The sequence below is a fragment of the Chiloscyllium plagiosum genome, unplaced genomic scaffold, assembly GCF_037043375.1.
Source record: "Chiloscyllium plagiosum isolate Xiang-an unplaced genomic scaffold, Cpla_swu_hap1 HiC_scaffold_22, whole genome shotgun sequence".
In the NCBI taxonomy this organism is placed as follows: domain Eukaryota; kingdom Metazoa; phylum Chordata; class Chondrichthyes; order Orectolobiformes; family Hemiscylliidae; genus Chiloscyllium; species Chiloscyllium plagiosum.
This window is the reverse complement of record NW_028270160.1, coordinates 72,793,272-72,808,765: the sequence shown is the minus strand read 5'-3', so window position 1 is coordinate 72,808,765 and position 15,494 is coordinate 72,793,272.

The window sequence follows — 15,494 nt, the reverse complement described above, 5'->3', positions numbered from 1 at the left end:
CCACCACTTCCTCTGGTAGTGCATTCCACACATGAACTACTAAAAATGCTGCCCCTCATGTCCTTTTATAATCTTTCTCCTCTCACCTTAAAAATACACCCCTTTGGTATGAACTCCATACCCGAGGGAAAAGACCCTTATCATTCTCCTTATCGATGCACCTCAAGGTTTTTTAAACATCAATAAGGTCACTCCTCAACCTCCAATACAACAGTGAAAAAAGTCCTCACCTTTCCAGTCCATTCCTGGCAACATCTTGGTAAATCTTTACTGAACCCTCTCCAGTTTCAAAATATCCTTCCTATCACAGGGTGATGAGAATTGCATACATTAAACCAGAAGAGGCCTCACCAATGCCCTGTAGAACTTCAATATAATGTCAGTTCTGACATTGCACAGACCTTTTAGTATAGGAGTAATGAATTCAAGTGGGCTAAATACCTCCTTAACTACCCTGTCTACCTATGATGCAAACTTCAAAGAAATATGTCCCTGAACCTCGAGGTCTTTCCGCTCTGCAACACTTCCCAGGGCCCAACCAATATGTCCTGTCCTTGGTTGTATTACCACAATGCAATACCTCACCTGTATCCAAATTAAATTCCATCTGCCATCCCTCAGCCCTTTAACCCAATTGATCAAGATCTCCTTGTAACCTCGGGAAACATTCTTCACTGTCTGTTTCACCAATTTTGGTGTCATCCACAAACTTATTAAACATGCCTCGCATATTCTCATCTAAGTCGTTCATTTCAATGACAAACAAAGTGGAGCCAGTACCGCTCCCTGTGGAACACCGCTGGTCACAGGCCTCCAGTCTGAAAAATAATGTTCCACCATTACCTGCTGTCTTCTACCAACAAGCCAATTACATATCCAATTGGCAAGCCCACCCTGAATCCCATGTGATCTAGCTTCACTATTTAGTCTCACAGAACCTTGCCAAAGGCAAACACCATTGACCACTCTGTCCTCATTGGTTTTTGTTACTTCCAAAAAATAAACCTAACTCAGTGTGTCAGACATGATTTTCCTCACACAAAACCATACTGACCATCTCGAATCATTTCTTTCCTCTCCACCCTGTATAAATCCTATCTCTCAGAATCATCTCCAAACACGTGCCCAGCACTGAAGTGAGACTCACAGGTCGATCATTCCCAGGCTTCTCCTCACATCCCTTCTTAAACAATCGCACATTAGCCACACCCCAGTCCTCCAATTCTTCACCTGTGTTTATTGATGATGCAAATATTTTTGCTCGGGGCCCTGCAATTTTCTCCCTAACTTCCCACAGTGTCCTGGGACACACTTGATCAGGTCCTGGAGGTTTACCTACTTTTATGTTTTTTAAGATCTCCAGCACTTCCTCTTCTGTACTGCAAACTTTTCCCAAAACATCAGTATTTATTTCCCTGATTTCTCTCGCCTCCAATTCCTTCCCAACAGTAAAACAGAATTATTCATTTATATCCCTCCCATTTCTTGTGGTTCAATACAAAGACAACCTCGTTGATCTTTAAGGGGTCCTATCTCTCTCCAGTTGCTCCCTCATTCTTACTCTATTTATAGAATCTCCTTCGAGTATCTTTCCCTTACCTGCCAAGGCTATCTCCTATCCCCTCATTGCCTTCCTCATTTCGTTCTTAAGGATGTCCCTTCACTCTTTATACTCTTCAAGACATTCTGTTCATCCTAATTGTCTGATAGTTCTTTTTTATTCTTGACTTGAACTTCAACATCTTTATTCATCCATTGTTCGTTAATCTTACCAGCCTTGCCTTTCACTCTAACAGGAACAAAATGTTTCTGGACTCTTGTTATCACACTTTTGAAGGCCTCCCACTTGTCAGTCATCCTTTTACCTGCGAACAGAGTCGAGAGTGTGGTGCTGGAAAAGCGCAGCAAGTTAGGCAGCATCCCACGAGTAGGAAACCTGCTGTGCATTTCCAACACCACACTCGCGACTCTGATCTCCAGCATTTGCATCCTCACTTCCTCCTAGTTCCTTTTACCTGTGACCAGTCTACTCCAATCAACTTTTGAAAGTTCTTGTTACATACTTTTAAAATTTGCCTTACTCTAATTAAGAACTTTAACTTTCATGGAAGACCTGTGCCTTTCCATAATTATTTTAAAACTGATCGTTTTATGATCACTGCTCCCAAAGTGTTTCCTGAATAATTCTCAGTCACTTGGTCTGTCTTATTTCCCAAGAGAAGTTCGGTTTTGATCCTTCTCTAGTAGGAACATTTATATCTTGACAAAGGAAATTTTCTTGCAATTTAACAAATCCTTCACCATCAAAACTTTTTAACACTCTGGCAATCTGAATCAATGTTTAGAAAATTTAAATCCCTTACTATTTCAAACTTATCATTCTTATATATATTTAAGATCTCTCTATATATTTGCTTCTCAGTTGCCCTCTGACTATTGGGGAGCCGATAGTACAATCCCATCACGGTGATCATCCCTTTCTTATTTCCAACTTCAACTCATATACTTTCATGAAATGCTCCCTCAGAAATATTTTCTCAAATTACAGCCGTAATATTTTCCTTAATCAAAAATGCACCACTCCTCTTCTCTTGCCTCTCTTTATATCCTTCTGAGAAAACCCTAAAACAGAACATTGAACTGCCAGTCTTTTCCATTCCTCAAGAGACAGTGAGGACTGCAGACGCTGGAGATCAGAGTCTAAAAGTGTGGTGCTAGAAAAGCACAGCCGGTTAGGCAGAGCCAACATTTCGAGTATAAGCTCTTCACCAGGAATGGGAGGATGGCCCAAGGGGGGCTGAGACGTAAATGGGAGGGGTCTGGGAATGTGATAGGTAGATGGAGGAGGGTGGAGCAGATAGGTGGAAAGGAAGATGGACCTGTCGGACTGTTCCAGAGGGTGGTTGGCTCTGTGATAAGGAGGGGGGAGGTGAAATGAAGAAGCTGGTGGAATCTACATTGATCCCATGTGGTCGGATGGTCCCAAGGCAGAAGATAATGTATTCTTCCTCCAGATGTCGTCTGGCTGGAGTTTGGTGGTGGAGGAGGTCCAGTACTGGCATGTCCTTGGCAGAGTAGTGGGGGGGAGTTTGCCAAACTCTAACCATTTAAGGTAGAAAGACTCATCTTCTACCGGGGGCCCCTCCAACCACACGGGATCAATGTAGATTTCCTCGGTTTCTTCATTCCCCCCACCACCTTATCTCAGATCCGACATTCGAACTTGGCACACTCCTCTTGAACTGTCCTACCTGTCCATCTTCCTTCCCACCTATCCCACTCCACCCTCCTTTCTGACCTATCACCATTACCACTCTCCTCCATCAACCTATCACATTCCCAGCTACCTTGCCCCCAGCCCGAGGTCCCTCCCATTTATCTCTCCCTTGGGCCATCCCCTCATTTCTAGTGAAGAACTACTCTCCTGCTCCTTGGATGCTGCCTGACCGGCAGTGCTTTTCCAGCACCACACTTGTTGACTCTTCTCCATTCCTCAGCCAAGTTCTGTAATAGCGATGACATCCCAGTCCCAAGTTCCCTTACATGCCCTGAGTCTATCAGCCTTATCAATAAGGCCTCTTGCATTGAAATAAATGCAGTTTACGTGTTCAGAGTTTCTCTGTATTGTCTTGTTCTTGTCTGTCTTTTCTAAATATCTTGCTGTTTTCTGATTCAGAATCATTGCCATCTTTCTTTCCATTTTCAATGTTACTTAGGAAGCCCCCACCCACCTCTCTAGGTTCCTAATATTGAACTCGCAAATCTCCCCACCAGGATATTGGTCCCCTTATAGTTCAGGCAAAACCCATCCTTTTTAAATCTCTTCTGTCTGAGAAGAGATCCTAACGATCCAAGAAACGGAATCCCTGTACATTGCAGCACCTCTTCAACCATTGATTTATCTGCCCTCTCCTCTTATTGCTTCCCTCATTAGAACTTGGCACCAGAAGTAAACTAGAGATTACTACTTTTCATATTCTGTTTATGAACCTTCTACCTAACCTCTTACACTCACTCTGTAATGCTTTCACCCTTTCTTGAACAATGTCATTCTTAACAATGTGTACAACAACTTCCGGCTTTTCACTCTCCCCTTTGACAATCTGCATCAAACATTTTGAGATGTTCTTCACCCTGGCACCAGAAAAGCAACGTACTATCCTCGATTCACACTCACTACCGCAGAGTCTCCTGTCTGTGCCCCTCGCATGTGAGTTCCCAAATAATATTAATCTTTTAAATCTTGACAAACCTATTGAACATAAAATTCATTTTTAATGCCCAAGATCTGACAACCACTCCTATTTTTCCCATTCAATGATGCCCAAAACGGAATATCTGTTTGAGAGAGGAATATCCATAGGAGATTTCTAAACCACCTTCATACCCTTCCTGACGGGCAGTTATCGATCTGAATGATCGTGCTGTGATTACACACGTCAAAATTTAGTAGTCATCACACCTCAATGTCTCTTGCAGGCCCTCAGTAATATTAATCCTAAAAAGTGAAAGCTCTCAGTAGCACCTTATATATAAAATTAAATACCTTTCCTTACCCAGAGATTTAAAATGAAGCATGCAAAAAAAGTAAAAACACTAAAAAGAAATCAAACACTGAACTGAACAAATGAAAAAGACAATTCCTTCTCAATAATCCACCAGGCAGTTTTCACTGTCCGGATACAAAAGAAACTCTCCAGAGCCATCCATATCCAGACCTCTCCATAAGCTCCATGTATAAACAACCTGTCCCTCTTCACCTCCCTTTTTAACTTCTTTTTTCTCAAAACATACCCACCACTAACAGCAGACTCACAGATCTATAGTTCCCCAGCTTTACCCTACCACCTTTCTTAAATAATAGCACGATGGTAGCCATTGTCCAGTCTTCTGGCACCTCAGCCTTGGCTGTTAATTTTACGAATATCTAAGTGAAAGGCCCAGCAATCTGTTCGAGGAGAAAGTGAGGGCTGCAGATGCTGGAGATCAGAGCTGAAAATGTGTTGCTGTAAAAGCGCAGCAGGTCAGGCAGCATCCAAGGAACAGGAGAATCGACGTTTCGGGCATCAGCCCTTCTTCAGGAAGGGCTCTAAAGAAGGAGGAATGTAATGGAGGAAGAGGTGGGGAGTGATGCCGGTGTAACTACGGAAGATCGACTGTTCTTCATAGCCAACAAAGAGACAGGCATAGCTGGGGCCCATACGGGTGGCAATGGATGGGTATGTGAATAAGAACCATTTAGAGGATTATGGGTCTAATGCTGGCAAAGATTACTGCATCAGATTGGAATATCTGGTCGGTGCAGATGAGCTGGACTGAAGGGTCTGTTTCCGTGCTCTATGGCACTATGATTCCATCAGGCCTTCATTCTAGTAAGGAGTAAAGTGAAACATCAGTGGAAAGCTTCTAAAACCATTGCATATTTTTCTTTCAGTTTAGGGGTTCATTACTAGACACAATACATCAGATGGGGTAAACACAATGACTGCAGATGCTGGAAACGAGATTCTGGATTCAGTGGTGCTGGAAGAGCACAGCAATTCAGGCAGCATCCGACGAGCAGCAAAATCACGATCAGATGTAGTCTCAGTATTGTCATGTACAAATGCAGTAATATATCCTAATGATTATACCCAATAGACTTTACATAAAACAGCAAGATTCGATACCCTTTTCTAAGTATTGGCTGAATCTGCTGATTAGGTTTATGTGGCTCATGTACCGGAATGCACTAATCCTTCTGTACCAATGACTTCTGTGATTTTCTCCCCATTTAAGTTTGTAACTGTTATTTTCTCTGTTCAACACAACACTGACTTCTCTTAACCCACATTATACTGTTTTCTGCCAAGGTTTTGCACACTAACCTCCCCGTCTGTATCCCATTGCAGAGTCTCCATGTCCAGTTAAATGACTATCTTGGTGAATGAGCTAACTGAGCTCCAAGACGATCAGTCCTCTCATCCAAGTCATTGGTATAAATTATAAATAGTTGATACTCTCACACTGATCCCCGAGGAACTCCACAGAATTACAACTTTACAACCTGAACATCCCGAATGTTTATTCCCTGATAGTTAACTGGGTTTCCTCTGTTTTTCGGTAGCAGGCTAGAAAGGTTAGATGGCCTCATCCTACACTGTGTAATGTACTTAGCGAGTTGAATGACTATTCATGCGTAAACTCTTAGAGGGCAGAATGGTCTCTTCCTGTCTCATTATAGCGATGGATTTCTCCTTCGAATCCTCCCACATCCTCCCACTTCCTCCAGACCAAAGGGGTAGCCATGGGCACCCGTATGGGCCCCAGCTATGCCTGTCTCTTTGTTGGCTATGTAGAACAGTCGATCTTCCGTAGTTACACCGGCATCACTCCCCACCTCTTCCTCCATTACATTCCTCCTTCTTTAGAGCCCTTCCTGAAGAAGGGGTTATGCCCGAAACCTCGATTCTCCTGTTCCGTGGATGCTGCTTGACCTGCTGCGCTTTTCCAGCAACATATTTTCAGCACCAGCAATCTGTTCCCCAACTCCCTCGCAGTCTGACATTTTACAAAATCATTTTATGCCAGAATGTGTGATGTGAGGTCAACAAACAGTCCGCCTTCCATCCACTTCTAACCTACATCATGGAGACAGCAGAAAATGGTATGTGGGAGGGTCTGGTCAAACCACTAACCCTGAAGAATCCTTCGAGAAGAATAAACCTTCCAGAAACAATGACCTAATGGGTTACATTTGTCTCTATGGGATTCGACCAGCCATGACTCTCCTGTGGTACACAGTAGCATGACTCTGCCTAACAGCATGGAGAAAGTGAGGACTGCAGATGCTGGAGATCAGAGTCGAGAGTAGGGTGCTAGAAAAGCACAGCAGGTCAGGCAGCACCTGAGGAGTAGGAGAATCAACATTTCAGGCATAAGCCTTTCATCAGAAATGAGGCTTCTGGGCCGGGAGAGATAGATGGGAGGGGTTTGGGGGGTGGTGCTGGTGTGAAGTAGCTGGGAAAGCGATGAGTCGGTGAAGGTGAGGGAGAAGGTGATAGGTCAGGGGGCTGTGGGATGGAGCAGACAGATGGGAAAGGTGATGGACAGGTCAGGAGGGCGGTGCTGAGTTGGAGGCTTGGGACTGGGATAATATCGGGGGAGGGTAAATGAGGAAACTGTTGAAATCCACATTTAACCCGAGTGACTGCAGGCTCCCAAGGCGGACTATGAGGCATTCGTCCTCCAGGGAGCACTTTCCCAATTATAACATTTGGAAAGCATCTGGATGGATATTTGAATAAGGAGTGTTTAGAGAGATAAGGCCTAAATGCTGGCAAATGGGACCAGATCTGTTCTGGGCGGATGGCTTTAATGGAAGGGTCTGTTTCTGTGTTGTACACGTCTATGACTCATCAGTGTAGAGAAAACCATGAGGCATGGTTATTGGCAGGTCATTTTACTAAATGTTGAAAAATGTTTAGGTCAGCCCTGTGCCAGTACTTAGTCAGTCTGCCCCAGGCACTTCTGAGTTGTTATCGAATCATAGAGATGTACAGCATGGAAAAAGATCCTTCAGTTCAACCCATTCATGCTGAACAAGTATCCTAAATTAATCTAGTCCCATTCACCAGCACTTGGCCCACATCGCTCTAAACCCTTGCTATTAATATACCCATCCAGGTGCCTTTTAAATGTTGTAATTGAGCCTGCTTTCACCACTTCCTTTGGCAGCTCATTCCACACACACATTACCCTCCGCAAGAAAAAAACTGCACCTTAGGTCCCGTTGAAATTTTTTCTCTCTAACCTGGAACCTAAGACCTCTAGTTTTGGACTCCTAACACCTGGGAAATAGACATTGTCTATTTACTCTATCCTGGCCACTCTTGATTTTATAAATTCCTACAAGAGTACCCCTCAGCTTCTGACGTTACAAGGAAAATAACCCCAGCCTATTCAGCCTCTCCCTATAGCTCAAACCCTGCAACCCTGGCAACATCCTTGTAAATGTTTTCTAAATCATTTTACGTTTCACAACATCCTTCCAATAGGAGGGAGACCAGATTCGAAAGCAGCATTCCAATAGTGGGCTAACCAATGTCCTTCACAGCCACAACATGATGTCCCAACTCCTATACTCAATGCACTGACCAATAAAAGAAACACAGGAATGCTTTCCTTCTCAGTTTTTGTGTTTGTCCGTGCTCCTACGTCTTGTACTTAGGTACCTTCGTACCTGAGATGGCACCGTGCTTGAAGACATTGTCACGCATTTCACTGTACTCCTGTACTTGAGTACATGTGACAATAAAGCTTAAGTCAATCTCTAAATACCTTCTTCACTCCCCTGTCTACCTATCACTCCATTTTCAAACATCTATGAAGCAGCACTCCAAGGTCTCTTTGTTTAGCAACACTCCCCAGTATTTTACCATTAACTGCATATGTCCCACCCTGAGTTGCCTTTCCAAAATGCAACACCACACATTTATCTAAATTAAACTCGAGCTGACATTCCCCAGCCCAGAAACCCATTTGATCAAGGTCTGTTGTACTCTGAGGGAACCTTCTCTGCTGTCCACTACACCTCCAATTTTGGTATCATCGCAAACTTACTAATTATCCCTCCCATGTTCACATCCAAATCATGTTTATAAATGACAAAAAGTGGTGGAACCAGCATCAATCACTATGTCACACTGGTGGTCACAGGTCTCCAGTCTAGGAAGCAACCTTCTATCACCACCCTCTGTCTCCAACCTTCTGCATCCAATTGGCTAGTTCCCCTTGTGTTCCATGTGACCTAATCTTGCTCACCAATCTACCATGCAGAACTTTGTTGAACGCCTTACCGAAGTACTTATAGATCATGTTCACCACTCTGCCTTCATCAATCCTCTTTGTTACCTCTTACAAAACTCCATTAAGTTAGTAAACCTGATTTCCCACACACAATGCCCCATGTTGACTATCCCTAATCTGCCCTTGCCTTTCCAAATATATGTAAATCCAGTCCCTCAGGATCCTCTCTCAACATGTTACCCACCACCAATGTCAGACTCACCGGTCTATAGTTCCCTTGTCTCACCTTACCACATTTCTTGAATAATGGCACCACATTAGCCAACCTCCAGTCTTCTGGAACCTCACCTGTGACTACAGATGATACAAATATTTCAGCAAGGGGCAGAGCAATCACTTCTCTAGATTCCCTCAAGGTACACCTGAACAGTTCCTGTGGATTTACCAACCTTTATATGTTTTAAGATGTCCTGCACCTCCTCCTCTGGAATGTGGATATTTATCAAGATGTCACTATTTATTTTCCCAAGTTCTCTCGATTCCATCTTCTTCTTCACAATAAACACGTAAGTGAAACATTTGTTTAGCATCACCCATATCTCCTGTAGCACCACAGGTTGTCTTGCTGATCTTTAAAGGGCCCTATTCTCTCCTGAATTACCTTTTTCTCCTTAATGTAATCCCTTTGGATTCTCCTTAACCCTGCTTGCCAACACTATCTCATGTCCCATTTTTGTCTCCCTGATTTCCCTCTTATGTACACTTCTACTGCCTTTATACTCTTCTTGGGATTCTCTCGACCCCTGCTGTCTACATCTGACATATGCTTCTTGCTTACCTTGAGCAAAACCTCATTTTCTCTCATCATTCAGCAATCCTTAAAGCTACCAGCCTTGCCCTTCACCCATATGAGAACATACTGTCTCTGGACGCTCGTTGTCTCATTTTTGAAAGCTTCCCATTTCCCAGCTGTCCCTTTACCTGTGAACATTTGTCCCCAATCAACTTTTGAAAGTTCTTGCTTAATATCATGCAAATTTACCTTCCTATAAATTTTGTACTTTAGCTTTTAGATCCGTTCTACCTTTCCAAATTATTATTTTAAAACGAATATAATTATGGTTCCTGGCCCCAAAGTGCTCCCCCACTGACACCTCAGTCACCTGCCCTGCCTTATCTCCAAAGAGTAGATCAAGTTTTGTTCCTTTAGAAAGTACATCCATATACTGAATCAGAACATTTTCTTGTGCACACTTAACAAATTCCTCTCCAACCAAGTCATTAACACTATCGCAGTCTCAGTCTATGCTTTGGAAAGTTCAAATTCCCTAACATTACCAGCCTATCATTCTTACAGATAATTGAGATCACCTTACAAATTTGCTTTTCAATTTCCCCTGACTGTGTGGAATCCATAGTGCAATTCTAATAAGGTAATTTTTCTTTTCTTATTTCTCTCTCCACTCTTGCCCCACTGCGCCCGCCGCCCCTCCCCCCCCCCCCCCCTTTCAATCCTTCCTCGAGCATCTATGCCCTGGAACATTGAGCTTCCAGTCCTGTCCATCCCTGAGCCTCAGTTCTGTAATTGCTATGATATCCCAGTCCCATGTTCCCAACCATGCCCTGAGTTCATCTGCCTTACCTGTTAGACCACTTGCATTGAAATAAATAGTTTAATTTATCACTCTTACCTCGCTATCTGCTTTTTTCCTGCCTTCCCAAGTGTAATTGCCTTACCCCTTTTCCCAACTATACCAGTCTCAGACTGATCCCTATCCTCACTATCTCCCTCGTTGACAATTCCATCCCCATCTCCCCCAATCCAAGCAGCTCTAGCAACTCTCCCCACCAGTATATTAGTCCCTTTGCAATTCAGGTGCAACCTTTCCTTCTGATACCGGTCTTTTCTACCCCAGAAGCCATTCCTCTAGCCCCCTATTCCTACTCCCACTGGGACACGGCACTGTGAGTAATCCAGATATTACTGCTATAGGAGTGACCGCTGTCTCTGAGACAAGAAGACTCTGAAAGTCTGGGCAATTCAGCAGGAATAGCAGTTTACTCCAGCGGGGCTCGATTACAGCCAGGAGAGGAACTCAAGACCGTCACACAGGACAATCCAGCTCTCTCTGTCAAACACCCGCACAATACCATTCTTACTCTTTCTGACATGAAAGTTATGTCAGTCTACAAATTAACTGTTCGTGTGCAGTTGATCATATCAAATCCACAAGTCAACCAACTGGGCGATGATTACATCAGGTCTGTAAGTCAGTTGGCCAGGCAGTTAATTCCATCAGGTCTGTAAATTAATTACATCAAATTAATAATTCAATTAACTCGGCATTTTGATGACATCAGGTCACTGTCTATTACATATCTACTAGTCAGATTCAAACACACGGTGCCTGTTCGCTGATGTGGTCACTTGTTTATCTTGTAACCTTTGTCCCTGAATATCCTGTGATCTGCTGAGGTTCTGCCCTGCTCACCCATATCAGTTAATCATTCCCAATGTCTCTGTGGGCGAGCTGGCGGGTCTTTACTGATGCAGAGAGTCAATCACCTTCAAACATCTTATTTTATGATTGTGTGAGATATTGTACTATATGTTTCTTTATTTTTATATTAAGGTCCCTTTATTTGCCAACCCACTCACAATCGCTCGGTGTTTACTCCTTCCGCATTTCATTCAGACATTCATCAAACTGTGGTCTCCCCACTCCCCAGCGCAATATCTCACCCGAAACTATGAAAAAATGAGAATACTAATCCCCCTCAGAACCATCTACCGGGACTTGAACAGCTTGCAGGACATCAAACAAGTTGTCTCCATCAGCACGGACCTGTTAGATACAGATTGAATGGGGTCTCTGTCCCCTTTAAGAAAGTTACTGTCAAATAGCGCCTCAGTGAAATGGAATGAATGAGGGAGGAGACCGGCAATAGGGAGTGAAATCTCAAAACCCAGCCGCGGGAATCCTTTTACTAAACCCTCTGCTTTTATTAAGTACATCTATAACTTCTGATTTGGTTAAATCATATAAGTCTGATATTCTTTCTAAAAGGACTCACACCCTCACCCCCCTCCTACAACTACCCTCCGGGATCGACTTTTTCATTTCATGAATCGGAAGGGTTGAAAGAGGCATGGCCAAATGTCGGCAAATGGGACAAGATTATTTAGGACATCCAATCGGCATAGACGAGTTAGACAGAGGAATTGGTTTCCATGCTGTACATCGCTATGACTTGGTGACGTTAATTATAAGCAAATAGAGAAACCTATTTCGCTTTCGAGCCTTTTATACAGGGTAAACAGAAACATATTCGAACTTTTGGACTTGTTGCACAGAAGAATATGAGACTATTCAGCCCGTGTAGCCTAATATACATTAACAGGAAGAGGCCAATCAGGCCGACAAGCCAATAATACAGGACCCAGAGTGGGCCATGAGCAGCAATATCCTGAAACAAAGCAACAGAATCAGTCCATTTATCCTACTCATGTATGTAACAAAGGAAATGGACCAGTCCAAAAAGTGATTGGAAGTTGGTACACGAGAATAAGGTGAGGGCATTTAGCATATCCCGTCTGTTGCACTGGAATTAGAGAACGGTACAACACAATTTGAGTGAAAGGTGGAGTTAATTGGGGCACATTTCCGTTGTATGGGAACAAGACAAAAACCAATCACTCCCTTAATCCCATTTCAGGATTGCAGAAGTAACGCAGGCAGGCCCTCCTGCCCCTCAAACAGTTAGAAATAATAGGAATGTTCCGTCAGCCCTCACACCTCTTGCACATCAACAGGAAGACGACAAACAAACTTATGCAGGAACAGGAGCGACCCATTCTAGCCATTGACACAATAATATATGAATACCAGGAGGACAGTCAGCCAGTTATGCCTCGAACATAGCAAATGGAACACATTTATTGGCACTTTGTGCTAATTACAACGGAATTGAAGGGGAATATGTGATTACAGAAAGAGAAGAACTTCGAGCAATCATCTTCTTTCGGGATTAAAGCGATTTGAGCAAACTGTTGGGGTATATGGCAAATTGTTAGAATCTAGAAATCAAGGAATTATTAATGGACTATTTGCAAAGTCAAACCGCAATCCATCAAAGTCTGCATATTTTCCGAAGTTAATGTTCTACTTGAATAATTTTGTCCAACTGAATTAGGAACTGAATCAGGAAAACCTAAAAATGAGTTGTCATCTTGGTGAAGCCACCAAACAGGATTACTTATGTGCCGATTGGCATAACCAGCAGATAATAGACAGAGCTAAGCGTTCCAATAAGGAAATGATCAGATCTAAGCTCTGCAGTCCTTTCACATCCAGTCATAAATGGTGGTAGGCAAGTAAACAACTCAATGGAAGTGGAGGCTCCACAAATATCCCCATTCTCAATGATGGTAATGCTCAGTACAGCAATGCAAATGATAAGGCTGATGTATTTGCAAAAATCTTCAGTTAGAAGTGCTGAGTGGGTGATCCATCTCAGGCTTCTCCAATAGTCCCCAGCATCACAGACACCAGTCTAAAGCCAATTCAATTCACTCCACATGATATCAGGAAATGGCTTAAGGCACTGAATAAAACAAATATAATGGGCTCGGATAACATTCCCGCATGAGTACTCAAGACGTGTGCTCCAGAACTTGCCGCTCCGCTAGCCAATCTTTTCCAGCACAGTTACAGTACTGTCCTCGACTGACAGTGTCGAAAACTGCCCAGGTATATCTTGTATACAAAAAAAGCAGGACAATTCCATCCTGGCCAATTACCCACCAATCAGTCTACTCTCAATTATCTGTAAAGTAATGGAAGGTGCCATCAATGGTGCTATCAACCAACACCTGCTCAGCAACAACCTGCTCAGTGACGCGCAGTTCGAATTTCACCAGGGACACTCAGCTGCTGATTTTATTGCAGCTTTAGTTTAAAGATGGACAAAATTCCAGAGGTGAGGTGAGAGTGACAGCCTTTGACATTAAGGGCGCATTTGACAGAGTATTGCATAGTGAGCCCTGGAAAACTAGAATCAATGAGTATCAGGTGACAAACACTCTCCTGGTTAGAGAGACATACATGCCACAAAGGAAGATGATGTTGGTTGTGAAGGGCCAGTCATCTCAGATCCAGTACATCACTGCAATAGTCCCTCAGGGTCGTGTCCTATACCCAGCAATCTTCAGTTGCTTCGTCAATGACTTTCCCTCCAACAGAAGGTCAGAAGTGGGTATGTTCGTTAGTGACAGCACAGTGTTCAGCACTATTCCCGACTCCAAAGATACTGAAACAGTCGTGCTCAAATGCAACACATTCTGGGCAATACCTATGTTTGGCCCGACAAGTGGACATTAACATTCACACCACACAAATGCCAGAGAATGACCATCACCAAGAAGAGACACTCTAACCACTGCGCCTTGATATTGAACAGTATTACCAACACTGAATACACCCCAGCCAACATGGTCACTGTTAACATTGACCACAAACACAACTGGACTCACCAGACAAACACAGTGACTACAAGAACAGGTCAGAGACTGGGGGGACAGAGGCGAGTATCTCAACTCCTTACATCCCAAAGTCTATCCACGATTTACAAGGCAGAAATTAAGAGTATGATGAAATACGCCCCACTTTCCTGGATCGGTGCAGCTCCAACAACACTCAAGAAGCTGTACACTATCTAGGACAAGGAGTAGAAAGTGAGGACCACAGATGCTGGAGATCAGAGTCGAGGATGTAGTGCTGGAAAAGCACAGCCGGCCAGGCAGCATCCGAATTGCAGGAGAATTGACGTTTCGTGCATAAGAGCTTATGCTAGAAACATCGATTCTCCTGCTCCTCGGATGATGCTTGACCGGCTGTGTTTTTCCAGTACCTCACCCAAAATCCTGGACAACGCAACCTGCTTGATTGGCATCACATCCTCAAATATGAAATCCCTCCACGACCAGTGCTCATGAGCAGCAGTGTGTACTATTTCCAAGATGCACTGCAGAAATTTACCAAATATTGTGAGACAGCACCTTCTTAACCCATTTCCACCTAGAAGAGCACAAGGAAACGCAGATACATGGTAACACCACTACCTGCATGTTCTCCTCCAAAACACTGCAAATATACTGTCATTTCTTTCCAGTCGTTGAGTAATAAGCCTGCAATTCAACCCTCCAGGCATTGTGAGTCCACGCACAGCAAGTAGTCTGCTGCGATTTAGATGCAGTTCATCATCACAATCTCAAGGAAAAACGGGGATGGGTTATCAATGCTGGCCAGCCAGCGAGATCGAAGTCACACACATGAATAAAAATATAAGGAAGCAACTCAAATTAAAAAAAAGGAAAATAGTTGTTGGCTGAACCAATATCCAACATATTTCATGAATGACGAATAAAACTGCTTTCCAAGCTGATGAGAATTGCTGAACTAATCTTTTCTTCTGAAAAAAAAAGTTGCAATATAGTAAATGAATTCTGTTCACCACCAACCCGGCCATATACTCTTGATTGAATATATGTTCAGATAGAAAAGCTATGCAAACTGCAGCGATAGTTGAGTAATTGGGTTTGTTTAGTGACTGTAAGTAATATCAGTCTCTATGGGTTCTAATTATGCAACTGTAACGTTTCTGAATGGAACAAATAAGCAAATGTGCAAACCCAACTTTTCAATGAA